The sequence below is a fragment of the Aegilops tauschii genome, chromosome 1, assembly GCF_002575655.3.
Source record: "Aegilops tauschii subsp. strangulata cultivar AL8/78 chromosome 1, Aet v6.0, whole genome shotgun sequence".
Taxonomy (NCBI): domain Eukaryota; kingdom Viridiplantae; phylum Streptophyta; class Magnoliopsida; order Poales; family Poaceae; genus Aegilops; species Aegilops tauschii.
The window spans coordinates 403950731-403969283 of NC_053035.3; positions in this window are offsets into that span (position 1 = coordinate 403950731).

An 18553-nucleotide genomic window follows, 5' to 3' on the forward strand; every position below is an offset into this window, starting at 1 on the left:
CTGCCATCGGAGCGCCGGCGCGCCCTCTCGCCATTGCGAAGGGAAGGAAGGAGTCAAGATGGAAGGGGATGAATATTGAAGGATTGAAGGATGCTATCCCCCTCCCCTTCTTATAAAGGGGCGGGGTCGGGGCTCGACCGCCCCGCTTAACCAATCCAGCCGCCAGGGGCGCAGGGAATCGGGACCGACCCGCTGCTCCAATCAGCGACGACCCAGTTTCCCGCCTCGCCATTAAGGCCCGTGCCCTCCGTGTCCGCCGCCTACCCTCCTTGTGGCATGGAGGACACGTGGCGAGTAGGCCAGAATCGAGAAGACAAGTGAAGCGACTGTTTTCCACCCCGTGGTTGTGGGGCGCGGGCACCTTGAAGGCCACGACCAGAGTCCACTTAGTAAATGAGCCGCGCCCCTGCGTTTTCCTCTTTTTATGGGGAAGGCGCGAGCCGCCTCTTTACTATCTGCCACGATGTGATGCAAGTAGGCCGCAACCGCCCCACGCACGACCCCCACGTCACGCATTCAACATGAGTCATGGGGAAGCGCAACTGGCGAGGGAGTTACTGCGGTAAAACTCTGCCATGCATACCCGCGCACCGTTTTGGGCCTGGCCCAATAACGCTCTGCGCTTATATGTGGCCCAGGCCCGAGGGCTCCTGTCGGTGTATAAAAGTAGGGGTCCTTTTTGTACCCCTTTACTTGTGCACGGGCAGTCGCAGCCACACGCCTGCGGCCACGCTTGGCGGAGCTGAGGAAGCGAAGACACAAGACTACCAGAGCAGCGCCAAGCTGAAGGCGCGAGAAGCAGAGGGACGGGGTGGGCTTTCCCCGGCAAGAGCCTTGCCGGGGGAGCTTACGTAGCCCCAGCAAGAGTCTTGTCGGGGCAACTTTCCCAACACCAGCAGAGATGCCACCCTTGAGCCTAAGAGTTCCGACACCGTCGGCAACATTGGAACCAAGGCTCGGGAGGCGCCTGCATGGTGGCATGCGGATCTTTGTAAAGACCAAGAACATACAAGACTAGATGAGGACCAGAAGACTGAAATCCCCCGGCAAGATCCTTGCCGGGGACGCTCATGAGACCCCCGGCAAGGCCCTTGCCGGGGACATCTACGAGGCCGCAGCCAGGCCCCCACCTGCCAAGGCTCCACCATCGTTCCAACACAGTAGTCAACCCGCCAGCGAGGCAGGCACCTGCGTGGTGACGTGCAGCTTCTAGGCCAACTCAACGAGCACCTGCGTGGTGGCATGCAGATCTTCGTGAAGACTCCGCCACCGCACCAACTCAACAGTCAGCCAGCCAGCGCGGCGCTGCACGCCTAGTCAGCTTGGACGCGCGTCAGTGCGAGGCGAGGTGGCGACGAGCGAGACGAGCTTCCTTGTCATCCCCGATAAAGTGAGGGAGGACGTCGGCAGTGCATTAAATGCGTTTGTCCTACGGTACCAGGCGATAGACTTGTATACAATACAAGCTTTCCACCTCCTGTGTGCCACTATGGCGACCCCTTTGGCTATAAAAGGAGGCTCGAGGCATACTAGAGAAGGATTCATACTTTTTGGACCCTGCATGCTTTGTAGCTAGTCCAAGAACACCAGATAAACACAAACCAGCAGGAGTAGGGTATTACGCATCACTTGCGGCCTGAACCTGGAAAAACTCCCCCGTGTTGATCTTCTAAACCCGCTCTTTCCACAGCCCCGTGCCCGCCAACCATAGAAGGGATTCCCTGTGATTCCATAGGTGTCCTTTCCACCGAAAGACGGAGGCAGTAGTAGTGAAATTACACCGAATAACTAAATTAAATTGCAGTGACAAAAACACCAACAGTCCAAGCAGGGTGAGTGATGTGACGAAATATTATTCTGTAAACTTCCCTCTCCTGTTGCATATAAACATATTAAAAGTTTCCAAGTGGTCGTAATCACTGCTTACATGATGTTGGAAGACAGGAAAGAAAAACTGCTCTTAGACTTGACTTGTAGTTCACTATGCAAAAGAAATATATGTGTCGACAGGGGTCTCGGTTCAGTTTCTTAGTTCAGTTTCAGTTTCTATTTTTCATTCAGTTCAGTTTTGAAATTTAGTTCATTTTAATTCTTATTTTTAGTTCAGTCCATTTCCATGTCTTAGTTCCGTTCAATTTCTAATTCTAGTTCAGTCCAATTTCTAAATTTACCTCAATCCAAATCTTATTCTAGATCCATTTCAGATCAATTCTTACTTTAGTCTATATATCTTCTTGTGCGTCCATACAATCTGTAGGAGTACTACCTGGTTGAAGATTGTATCAGATGTTTCTCTTACTATTTTGTTGTTGATTCTTGGACACGGTATACTTTCTTGTATGTTTCATGAAATAGAGCACGTCAAATCTAACTCAATACTCAATAGTGTCGATTTTGTGATGCATATTCTTTCCGTTGAGGAACTGCAGGAGTTTCGGCCAAGGAATAGGAAAATAGGTTTACTTCGAGTGGGTTTTACAATTAGAACCGTTCGGATTTCACTTGAACTTATAGCATCATTGTTTATATTGTATGTTTTTAGCATTCTTGCAACCCTATTAACAACATCTTTTTGTGCAGTGTTTGTTGGTTTCTCTTTCATTTACGGACATCTTGTGCTTGCTGGGTGCAGAATCAAGAAGCCCAATCATCATCAGGGATGAAAAAAGGAGAGAAGCACTGGAAGAGGTACTAGTAGAAGAGGAAGAAGTAATGTGAAAAATGAGATAAATGTGAGAATAGCAAGTAGTAAAGCATGAGAGGGATTCAGATTTTGTCTTCACATTCTTGTTGTACACGTACCTTTGGTCTATAGATGCACCGTAATGGATCTAGGAAGTATGAATGGTTAATACCTCAATGGTGCACTATGCATCTATGGCAGGTTTTTATGCATTTTTAAATGGTTGTGGAGCAATTTAATGGTGCGATATGTACTGAAGTATACATTGTTTAAATGTTTTGTACATCGGCTCATCAAGGTTGTACCATACTGAAATCTGGAGCAGCAAAAAGTATTTATATCCGTTCAAACTCGAGGATACGACAAGTTCAGAGAAAACAAAAGTTCGCAGTTGAGAAGTAGGGGATGATCATTCATATGTCTGAAAATAATTGAGCTTATATACAAAAAGTATTTACATCTGTTCAAACTTAAGGGTACCACAAGTTCACAGAAAAAAAAAAGCTGTAAGCAAATCATTAACAAAAAAAGTAGAGTAAAGTTCGAACTGTGAAAAATACATCATTAGAAACAAACGCAACGCTCAGTTCGAAAACTCTGTTTTCGGGACTCGAAAAAAGCTCAAACAAAAAGAAACCCCATGGAATTTCAAATGGTAAAAGTTCAAGTCGTAAAATGAGAGAAGTCCAAAACATCGTTGCAAACAATATTTTCTTTTTGAAAAAAATGTCATTCAGTTCAACTATATAAATCATGCAGGTTCGGGGACGATGATACCGTAGATCGTTGAAAAGTTACGAGGAAAATCGTACGAAAAAAACAGAATAAAGTTCAGTCTATGAAAACCCGCTCAGTACAAACCCAAAAAATGGAGATCGGTTCGAGTCCTCCATTTTCAAAAGAATTCAAAATTAATCTATGAAAAATAGCTCAGTACGATCGCACACATATACATCAGTAGGAGTACTCTGTTTTTTCGAAGAGAAAAACAGCACAATGGATCTTACCGTATTCAAAATTACTTTTAAACGGTTGCGAATTTGAGAAAACGTTCAACATGACTGACTTTCGTATTTTTGATAGCTTTCCAACGGTATATTATTTATCCCATTTCGACAAATTTAAAAAAACGTGTTTAAAATCAAATTTGACCGTATTCAAATTCGAGTTTAAACCGTAAGAAATTAGAAAAACATTTCTATACGAAAAAGTTACACATTTCCAATAGCTTTCCAACGACGTATCATTTGCGTCAATCCGACAAACTGTTTGAAAAAAAACGCGAAAATACTTTGGAGTATTGCATCGCTGCCTGGTGCCGCAAGGCATCCCACCGGCCGCTCCGGCCAGGGCCAAATAGTGAAGTGGAAAATGGTGGTTGTGTGATCTCGCTGGCAGAAGAAAGGAGCGAGCGGTTTGCCTTGATACTAGGGATAAGGCAGCAGCGTGGTGGGCCACGAGGATGCGTGGCACGCGGGCGAGACGGCTTATTTCCTGTAGAAATCATCCGGTAGGTTTTAAACATTTTCCTTTTCGAATTCAAATCTTCCGTAAGATAGGGCATAAAACGAAAGCCAGCATACTATCTATTTCGAGTCTGGGATTCTCAAACACCTGAAGCTAAAATATATTCAGAGAAAAACAGCTGAACAGTCGCAAGTTGAATATATTTACAAAAGCTACACCACCAGGACCAAAGAAGTGGCCCCGCAAAAAAGACCAAAAAGTGGGGCCGGCTGCATAGAGGGACCGATGGCTGGGCCTACAACATAACCTTTCCACTAACCTACGCCGAGGACATCAACACAGGCCGTTGCAGCTCATCCACGTTCATGGGAGTTGTGAGATCATGGCTTGGTGGATCACCAGCGGGCCGGTTCTGAGATTCTCGGGGCCCGGGGCGAAACTAAAACTCGGGACCCTTTAACATAACATCAATAGTTACTAATACCGATAATTTTTTAATGCTTTCAAAATGAATATTTATATCAGATAACTTCTACGTATTACCTTCAAATTTTCTTCTAATTATCGATGCAAAGTATATTTTGAGGGGGTTAATGCCAATTTCAAACATTAATTTATTTTCAAATTACCAATATTACTCTTGAAAATTCTGTAAATAGCTTATCTCCGTGATTTTATAACACTTAGTGGCAAAGCTAGAAACAGAGCAGGACTAACTTAATGCATGCAAAAAGTTCTCCAATTGGAACAAAAAATGTTATAGTAGAAATTATATATTTGACACTAACATACTTATTATATAGTCTACTGGAGAACCAAAAATAGACAAGGTTGAAGGTATGAAGGCAAATTCATAAATAAATAGCATAACCAGATCTAGCTAAGTTCTCTCAATGTTTTTAGGTGATTTGAATATGCAAGTATTATAACCGTAAGAGCACGGCAAAATGATGCTCCCTTCATTCTTGAGTGCACGGCCGAGACCGTGTCGCTTCGTACTGCCGAGACCGTGTGTAGAGAGCTGGGAGTTGTTGGGGGGGGGGGGGGGGGGGGGGGTAACAGAATTACGCCAAACAGAGTAGCCCATACACACACACACACAAATGAAGCAAAAAATAAGAACATAAAACAGAAAAAAAAAGACAATTTATGGCTCCCGCGTTGCTGGGCCGGCGCGTTATGGGCTGGCCTACGAGGTGTGACGCCCCTGTTTTTTTTATTTGTCTTTTCTATTCTTATTTCTGTTTTAGTTTTTTCTTATTTAAATTAATTTGGGAATTCCAAATTATAAAAAAATTCCAGTTATAAAAAAATGTTAGAGAAATTATAAAATGTGAGTGAATTCAAAAAATCTTCGGGAAATCATAAAATTTTCGCTGTTTCAAAAAATGTTGGTGATTTTATGAAACTGTTCGCAAATTATAAAAAATCACAATCTGGAAAAACATGTGGCGGCGTAAAATCATGTTCATTATTTTGAAAAAAAAAAATTTGTGTATTCAAAACATATTTTAGAATCTGGAAAAAATGTCCATGAAATTTTAGAAAATATTCAAAAATCAAATGTTTTTTGCAAAATTCAAAATTTATCCCCCAATTAAAAAAGTCATCAGTTCAAAAAATGTTAGCTGACTCAGAAAATATTCATGAATTCAAAAACTATTGATGCATTTCAATAATTGTTTGTCTAAACAAAACAAATGTTCGTGATTTTTTAAAGATGTCCTAATTTAAAAAAGATGTTTGTCGATTCAAAAAACTGTTCGCCGATTCAGAAGTATTTTATGTCTAGGATTTGATTAGTTTTTGGGAAGTCTTTATATGTGTAGGCACTGGGAGTAGTATGTGGTCGATGAGATTTGTTTTTAAAGATTTAAAATATTCCCTTGCGCAAGACAATGGCAAGTGTGTCGTCCAGTGTCAAGTCATTGCCTAGGGATTTACCACGTCGAATGCATTGCAATCACGTGGACATTGTGTCCATCATCAACGAGAGTGAGAAGAAAGATATGTGGCAACATGATGAGCCACCATGTTAAAATAGAGGACACTCATATGTCTGAATATTGAGTCATACTTATTTGGTTAGCATGTATTTTTTATGTCTCCCGTTGTAACACACGGGCACGTTTGCTAGTAATGCTAAAGGGACAATAGATAGTTTTTTAGCATATATATTATACATAGGTTAATAATCTTCAACCCTGATCTCTACATCACAAGATATATGTGACGACCACAGATAGACATGAAACTAATTCCGTCAGAAGATAAAAGGGGCAACACAAAAGCATCTTCAGTTTTTCAGCCCCCAAGTCGTTGCTGAATGCATTGAACACTTTATCCGCCGTTCCTGCCAAAGTTCTGCTGACAGTCCATCGTCGAGTAGCATACCTGTAATGGTGATAAAAATGTGATTACAAGCTGCCCCAAAGTTATGAATATGAAATAAAAACAGAATTTCTAGAGAGGAAACTCAAGAACATACAATGATTTAAGATTACGTGCTAAAAGTCTTACAACACAAGTCATCCGGGTCACAAAGAAAGCAACGGCAGGAAATACCAAAAGCAACACAAATGCATATCAACTCAAACCTGGCCAAAGGGCATCCGACTGACTCTAGAACACACAGCCGCTAAACGCATGTTACCTAATAAAAAAATCTTGTTTTCACAACATATGGTCTGAAATTGTGTGGGCTTCTATATTAAAATGCCCCTGTACTCCTTCACGGTATATTCTTTGTAACTACGAAGTACAAGTCGCCAAAGACTATTGAGGAGCTATGTGTTTCCTCATTAGGAAACTCTATCAGATTTATGGAACAATATCGAAGTTAAGTTTCAAGCACTATGAAATACTGTGTTTTTTTTTTGAGAGAGAGAGAGAATGCTGCAATTTATTAATTAGTATACATCAGTACATAGAGTTTGCCTGATACACTCTGGAGTAGAATAGTACACAGCTTTTGAACTGACAAACTCACAGGACCTAGCTAGTATATGAGCAACAGCATTCAACGACCGCTTGACATGGCAGAAGGAAACTGAAGAAAAACAGGCAACCAAACGCTTAATATCTGACACCACTACACCCACTTCAGACCTGTCCATGGATGAAGAGTTCATTCTTTGTACTAAGGAGAGGCAGTCTGAAGCGAAAATGACAGAGGTCAGCCTCTCATCACGGGCGAGAATCACGGCATGACGGAGCGCCCAGCTTTCAACAAGTTCTGGCTGTACCATCCCTTTAAGTGGCTCAGTGCAAGCGACCAAGCATTCGCCTTTGTGGTTCCGAATCAGGATGCCAATTCCCAGTTTGTGCAGGTTTGAGAAGATAGCTGCGTCGACGTTAATTAGGACTGATCCGGGTGGCGGCGGAGACCATCTAACCGATGAACTTGATGCTGTCTCACGACTGTGTCCCGCAACAGTCTTAAAAAGATGCAGCAGAACCAAATCAATATAAGCATGGATCTTTGAGGCAACACGGTGTGGATGGATATTATACTTTCACCATTTCTTACCGCATTCCTTGCTTCCCAAATATGCCATATGGTGATTTCCAAGAAATGGTGAAAGTATAATATCCATCCATGGCAATCACCGTATGGCATATCTGGGAAGCAAGCAAAGTATTATGTCATGAACAATTTTTTGAAACATGATTTTTTTAGTGTAGCATACATTTTTAGTGGTGCTAAACTTTTCTAAAAATCATACGAACATTTTTTACATTCTATAAACATTTTAAAAGATATCATGTACATTCTTTTGACACGCGTGAAAATTATTTTAAGATAAAGTATGCTTTTCGTGCATCAACTCTTCGTGGAGTCTAGATTTCGTCCCTCAACTACTATAACGAACAACTTGCACCCCCAACTATTGAACCGGACAAGTTTCGTGCCTTCTCTCGGTTTTGACCGATTGGTGTTGACTCGCGCTGGTTTTGAACGCTTCATGCTGACATGGCAAAAAAGGCCCCCAAATTGACCTCTCGATCCCTCTCCCCCTCCCCTCTCTCTCGTACTTCCCCCTCTTTCCCCCCTCCCCCCCCCCCCCCCCCATGACATTTGGGGCAAGAAACACATGGAAGAGCAAGTTGGCAGCGTTGGTGGTCTCGGTGACGCGAGGGAGGCGCTAGGAGATGTGGGATCAACGCGCACTACTAGGAAATACCTTATAGGTAGAGGGTTAACAGTAGCGCGGGGATAATGGGCCGCGTTACTACTATTTAACAGTAGCGCGGGCCTCGAACCGGCGCTGCGGGTGCAATTTAGCAGTAGCGCGGGACGCCGGTTCCAGCGCTACTACTATGTTGGCCCCGTTGTGTCCGCACGGGCTGGCCAAAGTAGCAGCGCGTGTCGTGGACTAGCGCTACTGCTAAACCCACTGCGTTGGTCTAAATGGAAATGAACTTCTAAATGGTCCCCATACATTTTTTTTAAGTTCTAGCATTTCTTCGAGTTGTAGGTCTAAATGGAAATGAATTTCTAAATGGTCCTGCTATATGCATGTTTTTATAGGTTTTCATAGATGCAGTAGTAGTAGATAAGTAGCTTTGAAAATGTGAAGTTATTATTTTTTGAAATAAAAATGTGAAGCTAGTATTCTTTTGACATGAAAATGTGAAGCTAGTATTTTTTTAAATGAAAAACTGAAGCTAGTATTTTTGACATTAGAAAGGAGCAACAATAGTTGACTATAGTAGGTCCTTTGAATGATTTTGAAACATGGGAGAATAGGCATTACAATTTCTCGCTCTCTTGTGATACGATATAGAAGTTGAAAAAATGGTGGGAAGGAAATTAAAACAAAATAACAATTTTGAGTTGGAATCACATTTTCGCATTTGCTAGTTCTACATGGAGAGGAATGTTGAGTGCTCATGTGGTGCAGGGTAGATCACGCCGAGCCGCTCGACGACGCCGAGAAGATGACTGACGACACCCGCATCCTCGACAGACATCTAGTGAGTAAAGGTTGTCTATTTGGACATGTGATACATGGAATAGTGTTGTGTAGTACTAGTGTTGTCACACATTGATATTTTGGAAATATGATATGATGGATATGTCTACTACAAGTGTATGTGTTATCTTCGCTTTTATTGTTTGCAGGGAACACCTCCGAACGGCCTATGTTTTACCGGAATGTTGATTCATTTTTGTTCCGGCAAATTTCAGGCGCTCGATATATATGTCCTTAGCAAAGGTCATGCCGGATTTTTCGTGAATTTTAGCATGACTTGTGCTAGAATGTAGGAAATATTGAGTGCCTTGGATTTGTCGGAAAGAGAATTAAACGACATTTTGGGTTGACTTTAAGTCTGTCGGGGCTCCTTACATGACAGTCAAAATATCAGTGAGGGACAGTGTCCACCATATATGAAAGAAGAAGAATGACGACTATTGTCGTGGGGGTCGCTCTTCCTCTTCCTTCTCGTGATAGACCTTTTGGTAATGCACGGAAGGAAGAGAAGAGCGACCATCACCGATGGTCAAAAAATCAGTGAGGGAGTGTCCACCATATATGAGAGAGGACAAATAATCCCGACTGTTGTAGTGGGGTAGCTTCTTCTTCATTCCAAGGTGCTAGACATTTTGGTGTAATGCACGTTGGAATGAAAGGATGATCTACCACCACCGAGGGTCGCAAATGTCAGAGAGGAAGAATCCCGACTATTATCGGGGGTCGCTTCTCCTTCGTTCCCGTGTGCTAGACATTTTCGTGTAATGCACTTGGGGACGAAAGGAGGAGCGACCATCATCGATGGTCGAATATATCAGAGAGGCAGTGCCCACCATATACACCACGTGAGATAAGAGTTTTCAACAAAAGTCTCAACAGACCGACAGTCAACCCGTGATGAATATTAATGATCTGTGTGTTGAGTTCATGTTGTTTGCCATTGATTTGTAATCTTTGACTTGTGAACACAGGAAATGTCTGATGACAATATGATCCCTGAGTACGACTACTATGAAGACGCATGGGGTATGTGCGATAGGATGCCTCATCTGCAAAATGGTAGGTGCTTCACCATCGTGCTGAAGGAGACTTTCGACGTTTTTACGGTACGTAACAACGATAAGTATTTTTCCGTAATTAAGCAAGACTTGTGATTTTGGGCTTCAACGTGTAATTTCCATTTTTTACAATTCGAATAGTTCATCTCATGTCATGCAAGACCGTATGTCTTGGAAAAGCTGGGTTTTGAAGATAGGGAGAGAACAGAGACGAAGAGAGCTCACCTTAGGACAAAGCATGGTTTCACTTTTCTGGTTAAGCTACTTGTAGAGGACTTTGCAAGGCCTTGAATTTAAGGAGGATATGAAAATAACCTTCGATATTCGACTCGAAGATGAAATTGACGATAATATCGACATTTGAGTGGATGTGGCGCTTCCAGTTCCACCTCTTTGTGAGCTTGTCAAATAAATGTGTTAAGTAATTTATATATATTTAAAAACCATTGACGGCAAATTTTCATTGACATCTTATTTCCATTCTTCAAGAAATGTGCGAAAGGTAGTATACAAAACCAACTACACTGATGGCTTTGAACTAACTTACGAGGAGAAAGATCATCTTGTGTTATTTATTATTGATGTTGAGACTTTCAATAATAATTATGAAATTCCTCCACATTATGGTCAATACGTGCCACTAGTCCACGTGTTGAACTACGGAAACATCCATGGAAATGGCATGGTAAGATTTTTTTATTATTACGACACTAGTGCATCCTTCTAATTAAAGCTAAACTATGCTTACTACGTTATTATTATGCTCTTCAGCAGAAAATCCTGAAGGATTATGTGCCTGATATGATGCATACGAAAGGTCACATTGATATTATGAGTTTACGGCCAAGTCTGCCTACGGTTCTTCGTTGTGCATACACGATTTCTAAAAGGGATGAAGACCTCACAATCAAAGAATGGAAAAAAGTTATGAATAATCACAAGGAGCTACTTGGAGGCAACATGGTGTGAAGCCCACGAATTGGAGACAGGATAATGTCCATTCTCCATAATGGAGAGTCAGGAGCTATCCTGTTTTATGCTATTTTACCTTAGAGAGGGTAGCAGGTCCTAGCTAGCTAGTACTCATGATCATCTGAGGAGGAGTTGTTATTATGATTATGCTGATGAGTGATGTGTTATAATGATGAGTTGTTAGATGCATATGATGATGATGAGTATGACTTGTTCTTATGATAATGATGATGAGTTATTATTATGATGATGATGCTGAGTTGTTATATCATTATGAGCATGATGAGTTATTATATCAGTGGGTGAAAGAGACGTGGTTAGATCCAAGTGGAGGCAACATGGTGCAAATCCAAAGTACTCCCAATCATGATCATAAAATCATAGGATGAGACTACTTGATCTAACCGTCTCTTTCACCCACTGATATAATAACTCATCATGATCATAAAATCATATGATGAGACTACTGTATAAAACCTATACAAATACAATGCCAATACGCAAAAGAAAATAAAAATACAGGAAATTTTAGCAGTAGTGCTGGTTGAACACACGCTACTGCTAGGTAGGTGTGGCACCCGAGGTGGGCACAACCCACCTGGGCGCGCCTGGGCCTCCAGGCGGACCCTGGTGGGTTGTGCTCCCCTCAGAGCACCCCGAGGTGCTTCTCCGGCCCACTGGATGTCTTCTGGTCCAAAAAAAATCCACAAAAAGTTTCACTGCGTTTGGGCTTCGTTTGGTATTGATTTCCTGCGATGTAAACACATGCAGAAAACAGCAACTGGCACTTGGCACTATGTCAATAGGTTAGTACCAAAAGATGATATAAGATGACTATAAAATGATTATAAAACATCCAAGAATGATAATATAACAGCATGGAACAATCAAAAATTATAGACACATTGGAGACGTATCAGGCATGTATTGTTGTCATCAAGGGTAAAAAGATGGGGTTTTTATCATATTGCTTGAGTTTATCCCTCTACATCATGTCATCTTGCTTAAGGCGTTACTCTGTTCTTATTAACTTAATATTCTAGGTGCATGCTATTGGGAACGTAGTAATTTCAAAAAAAATCCTACGCACACGCAAGATCATGGTGATGCATAGCAACGAGTGGGGAGAGTGTCGTCCACGTACCCTCGTAGACCGTAAGCAGAAGCGTTATGACAAAGCGGTTGATGTAGTTGTACGTCTTCATGATCGACCGATCCTAGTACCGAACGTACGGCACCTCCGCGATCTGCACATGTTCAGCTGGGTTACGTCCCGCGAACTCACGATCCAGTAGAGCTTCAAGGGAGAGTTCTGTCAGCACGACGGCGTGATGACGGTGATGATGAAGTTACCGACGCAGGGCTTCGCCTAAGCACCGCTACGATATGACTGAGGTGGATTATGGTGGAGGGGGCACCGCACACGGCTTGCAACAATCAACTTGTGTGTCCTAGGGTGCCCCCCGCCCCCGTATAAAAAGGAGCAAGGGGGGAGTCCGGCCGGCCTTGGTGCGCCCCAAGGAGAGGAGGAATCCTCCTCCTAGTAGGAGTAGGATTCATCCTTTCCTAGTCCTACAGGAAATTTTAGCAGTAGTGCTGGTTGAACACACGCTACTGCTAGGTAGGTGTGGCACCCGAGGTGGGCACAACCCACCTGGGCGCGCCCTGGTGGGTTGTGCTCCCCTCAGAGCACCCCCCAGGTGCTTCTCCGGCCCACTGGATGTCTTCTGGTCCAAAAAAATCCATAAAAGTTTCGCTGCGTTTGAACTCCGTTTGGTATTGATTTCCTGCGATGTAAAAAACATGCAGAAAACAGCAACTGGCACTTGGCACTATGTCAATAGGTTTGTACCAAAAAATGATATAAAATGACTATAAAACATCCAAGAATGATAATATAACAACATGGAATAATCAAAAATTATAGATACGTTGGAAACGTATCAGGCACTGTATTGTTGCCCTCAAGGGTAAAAAGATGGGGTTTTCATGCACATCCCGCAACTAACTCATTAGTTGCATTGCTTGCAAGGCTTATAGTAATGTGCATTACCGAGAGGGCCCAGAGATACCTCTCCGACAATCGGAGTGACAAATCCTAATCTCGATCTATGCCAACTCAACAAGTACCAGCTAAAATTCAGGAACACCTCCGAATGGCCTATGTTTTGCCAGAATGTTGATTCATTTTTGTTTCGGCAAATTTCAGGCGCTCGATATGTCCTTAGCAAAGGTCATGCCGGATTTTTCCGTGAATTTTAGCATCACTTGTGCTAGAATGTAGGAAACAAGTGTGAAAATCTTTAGTCACTAGGCAAGAAAGCTCGATGGGAACAAAAAGGATACAATTAGTTCTGAATCAAAAAAATGTACAATTTCAAAGGAAAGAAGGAATGGCAAGTTTCCCTCCATTGAACATCAATCAATCTAGAAATAGGTAAAGGAAGGCGTATCACAGGGGTATTTTTCTTTTTTCATTGAGTGCCTTGGATTTGTCGGAAAGAGAATTAAACGACATTTTGGGTTGACTTTAAGTCTGTCGGGGCTCCTTACATGACAGTCAAAATATCAGTGAGGGAGAGTGTCCACCATATATGAAAGAAGAAGAATGACGACTATTGTCATGGGCGTCGCTCTTCCTCTTCCTTCTCATGATAGACGACCTTTTGGTAATGCACGGGAAGGAAGAGAAGAGCGACCATCACCGATGGTCAAAAAATCAGTGAGGGGGTGTCCACCATATATGAGAGAGGACAAATAATCCCGACTGTTATAGTGGGGTAGCGTCTTCTTCATTCCAAGGTGCTAGACATTTTGGTGTAATGCAAGTTGGAATGAAAGGATGATCTACCACCACCGACGGTCGCAAATGTCAGAGAGGAAGAATCCCGACTGTTATCGTGGGGGTCGCTTCTCCTTCGTTCCCGTGTGCTAGACATTTTCGTCTAATGCACTTGGGGACGAACGGAGGAGCGACCATCATCGATGCTCGAATATATCAGAGAGGGAGTGCCCACCATATACACCACGTGAGATAAGAGTTTTCAACAAAAGTCTCGACAGACCGACAGTCAACCCGTGATGAATATTAATGATCTGTGTGTTGAGTTCATGTTGTTTGCCGTTGATTTGTAATCTTTGACTTGTGAACACAGGAAATGTCTGATGACGATATGATCCCTGAGTACGACTACTACAAAGACGCATGGGGTATGTGCGATAGGATGCCTCATCTGCAAAATGGTAGGTGCTTCACCATCATGCTGAAGGAGACTCTCGACGTTTTTACGGTACGTAACAACGACAAGTATTTTTCCGTAATTAAGCAAGACTTGTGATTTTTGGCTTCGACGTGTAATTTCCATTTTTTACAATTCGAATAGTTCATCCCATGTCATGCAAGACCGTATGTCTTGGAAAAGCTGGGTTTCGAAGATAGGGAGAGAACATAGACGAAGAGAGCTCACCTTAGGACAAAGCATGGTTTCACTTTTCTAGTTAAGCTACTTGTAGAGGACTTTGCAAGGCCTTGAATTTAAGGAGGATATGAAAATAACCTTCAATATTCGACTCGAAGATGAAATTGACGATAATATCAACATTTGGGTGGATGTGGACACACTTCCAATTCCACCTCTTTGTGAGCTTGTCAAATAAATGTGTTAAGTAATTTATATTGTTTATTTAAAAAATCATTGACGGCACATTTTCATTGACAACTTATTTCCATTCTTCAAGAAATGTGCGAAAGATAGTATACAAAACCTACTACACTGATGGCTTTGAACTAACTTATGAGGAGAAAGATCATCTTGTCTTATTTATTATTGATGTTGAGACTTTCAATAATAATTATGAAATTCCTCCACATTATGGTCAATACGTGCCACTAGTCCACGTGTTGAACTACGGAAACATCCATGGAAATGGCATGGTAAGATTTTTTTTTACTATTATGACACTAGTGCATCCTTCTAATTAAAGATAAACTATGCTTACTACGTTATTATTATGCTCTTCAACAGAAAATCCCGAAGGATTATGTGCCTCATATGATGCATACGAAAGGTCACATTGATATTATGAGTTTACGGCCAAGTCTGCCTACGGTTCTCCATTGTGCATACATGATTTCTAAAAGAGATGAAGACCTTGTTGGGGAACGTAGTAATTTCAAAAAATTTCCTACGCACACGCAAGATCATGGTGATGCATAGCAACGAGAGGGGAGAGTGTTGTCCACGTACCCTTGTAGACCAACAGCAGAAGCGTTATCACAACGCGGTTGATGTAGTCGTACGTCTTCACGATCCGACCGATCAAGTACCGAACGCACGGCACCTCAGAGTTCTACACACGTTCAGCTCGATGACGTCCCTCGAACTCCGATCCAGCCGAGTGTTGAGGGAGAGTTTCATCAGCACGACGGCGTGGTGACGATGATGATGTTCCACCGACGCAGGGCTTCGCCTAAGCTCTGCAACGGTATTATCGAGGTGTAATATGGTGGAGGGGGGCACCGCACACGGCTAAGAGATCTCAAGGATCAATTGTTGTGTCCATGGGGTGCCCCCTGCCCCCGTATATAAAGGAGCAAGGGAGGAGGAGGCCGGCCCTAGGAGGGGGCGCACCAAGTGTGGAGTCCTACTAGGACTCCCTAGTCCTAGTAGGATTCCACCTCCCATATGGAATAGGAAAAGAGGAAGGGAAAAAGAGAAGGAAGGAAGGGGGCGCCCCCCTTCCCTAGTCCAATTCGGACCAGACCAAGGGGAGGGGTGCGGCCACCGTTGATGCCCTTTTCCTTCTTTCCCGTATGGCCCAATAAGGCCCAATACGTATTCCCGTAACTCTCCGGTACTCCGAAAAATACCCGAATCACTCGGAACCTTTCCGAAGTCCGAATATAGTCGTCCAATATATCGATCTTTACGTCTCGGCCATTTCGAGACTCCTCGTCATATCCCCGATCTCATCCGGGACTCCGAACTTCTTCGGTACATCAACATACATAAACTCATAATAAAACTGTCATCGTAACTTTAAGCGTGCGGACCCTACGGGTTCGAGAACTATGTAGACATGACCGAGACACGTCTCCGGTCAATAACCAATAGCGGGACCTGGATGCCCATATTGGCTCCCACATATTCTATGAAGATCTTTATCGGTCAGACCGCATAACAACATACGTTGTTCCCTTTGTCATCGGTATGTTACTTGCCCGAGATTCGATCGTCGGTATCTCGATACCTAGTTTAATCTCGTTACCGGCAAGCCTCTTTACTCGTTCCGTAACACATCATCCCGCAACTAACTCATTAGTCACAATGCTTGCAAGGCTTATAGTGATGTGCATTACCGAGTGGGCCCAGAGATACCTCTCCGACAATCAGAGTGACAAATCCTAATCTCGAAATACGCCAACCCAACAAGTACCTTTGGAGACACCTGTAGAGCACCTTTATAATCACCCATTTACGTTGTGACGTTTGGTAGCACACAAAGTGTTCCTCCGGTAAACGGGAGTTGCATAATCTCATAGTCATAGGAACATGTATAAGTCATGAAGAAATCAATAGCAACATACTAAACGATCCGGTGCTAAGCTAACGGAATGGGTCAAGTCAATCACGTCATTTTCCTTATGAGGTGATCCCGTTAATCAAATGACAACTCATGTCTATGGCTAGGAAACATAACCATCTTTGATTAACGAGCTAGTCAAGTAGAGGCATACTAGTGACACTCTGTTTGTCTATGTATTCACACATGTATTATGTTTCCGGTTAATACAATTCTAACATGAATAATAAACATTTATCATGATATAAGGAAATAAATAATAACTTTATTATTGCCTTTAGGGCATATTTCCTTCAGACCTCACAATCAAAGAATGGAAAAAAGTTATGAATAATCACAGGGAGCTACTTGGAGGCAAGATGGTGTGAAGCCCACGAATTGGAGACAGGATAATGTCCATTCTCCATAATGAATAATCACAGGGAGCTACGACGAACCTTGAGCGGCCCGTTGCCATGATCGATTGGATGAGTACGCCCATGTTGGGGCCGCCGGCCGCACATGAGCTTCTTGGGGTCTCCCAATCTCGTGCATAGTCCCATGTGAGGGAGGCGAGATAGTTGGCCGGTGAGTGGGTTGCAGACGGAACAAGTGGTGTCTGGGATGTCGTTGGGGTCGATGCAGGTCATCTTGCACACCCGATTGCGGCCCTGCCTGGGAGCCGTGACACGGGTGTCGTAGACGATGAGGAGGAGGCCGTAGTCGCTCGAGGAGCATACTTTGCCAGCAAGGACTTGCACGATGTGGTTATCAGGGACGAGGGCGACGCTAGTCTTGGTGAGGTGCGTCGGCAAGACGAAGCGTGAGATGTGCGGAGGCTCGACGAGGCGCAAGAACGCGGTTGGCGCCGATCCTGCGGCTTGCTCGACCAAGACCCAGGGAGGAGGAAGTGAGGCGGCAGCCATGGAGAAGGAGCGGCATAGGTGGCCGAATAGGCCAAGGAGGCGCCGAAACGACATGGCGCCGTCTTGATGCTGACGCCATCTACTGCGGTGGGTTGGGTGAGCATATTGATGTAAATGGCAAATAAACGACGTTCGCAAGTCCCATAATGTAACTTTATTAAACTACTTTCTAAAAAAGAAACTTTATTAAACTACTTTCTCTGTCTCATAATGTAAGACTTTTTTGACACAGTATTAGATAATAAGTAGGCTTAAACGGGATTAAGCGGTACCGGTTTACAGCAGAGAGTGGAAGGAATCCGATGGCATAGAGGCCTCGGTTCACGTGGACTCGGTGCACACAGCTGGCATGTCAGGGGATGGCTTGATGAAAGCTGCGTGGGGTCTTTCCACCGCGTACTGGGACGCGGAAGCTCTCTCAGGCCCACCGATCAGTGACTTTGGTCTACAGGGGCTGGTCTATGCAACGAATTTCATAAAAGAAAGTGCCGTGCAGCTGCGTCGCGCCGATGGCTATGCTGGGCACTAGTTTCCCGCCAAAATTTCGTTCGCTGGGAGGTGTTTTTTTTCTTGAGAATATTCGCTGGGAGGAGGTGGTTTCAGCTTGTATCCTATCCTCCTCCTATCCAAAATTGCAGTGACAAAAACACCAACAGTCCAAGCAGGGTGAGTGATGTGACGAAATATTATTCTGTAAACTTCCCTCTCCTGTTGCATATAAACATATTAAAAGTTTCCAAGTGGTCGTAATCACTGCTTACATGATGTTGGAAGACAGGAAAGAAAAACTGCTCTTAGACTTGACTTGTAGTTCACTATGCAAAAGAAATATATGTGTCGACAGGGGTCTTGGTTCAGTTTCTTAGTTCAGTTTCAGTTTCTATTTTTCGTTCAGTTCAGTTTTGAAAT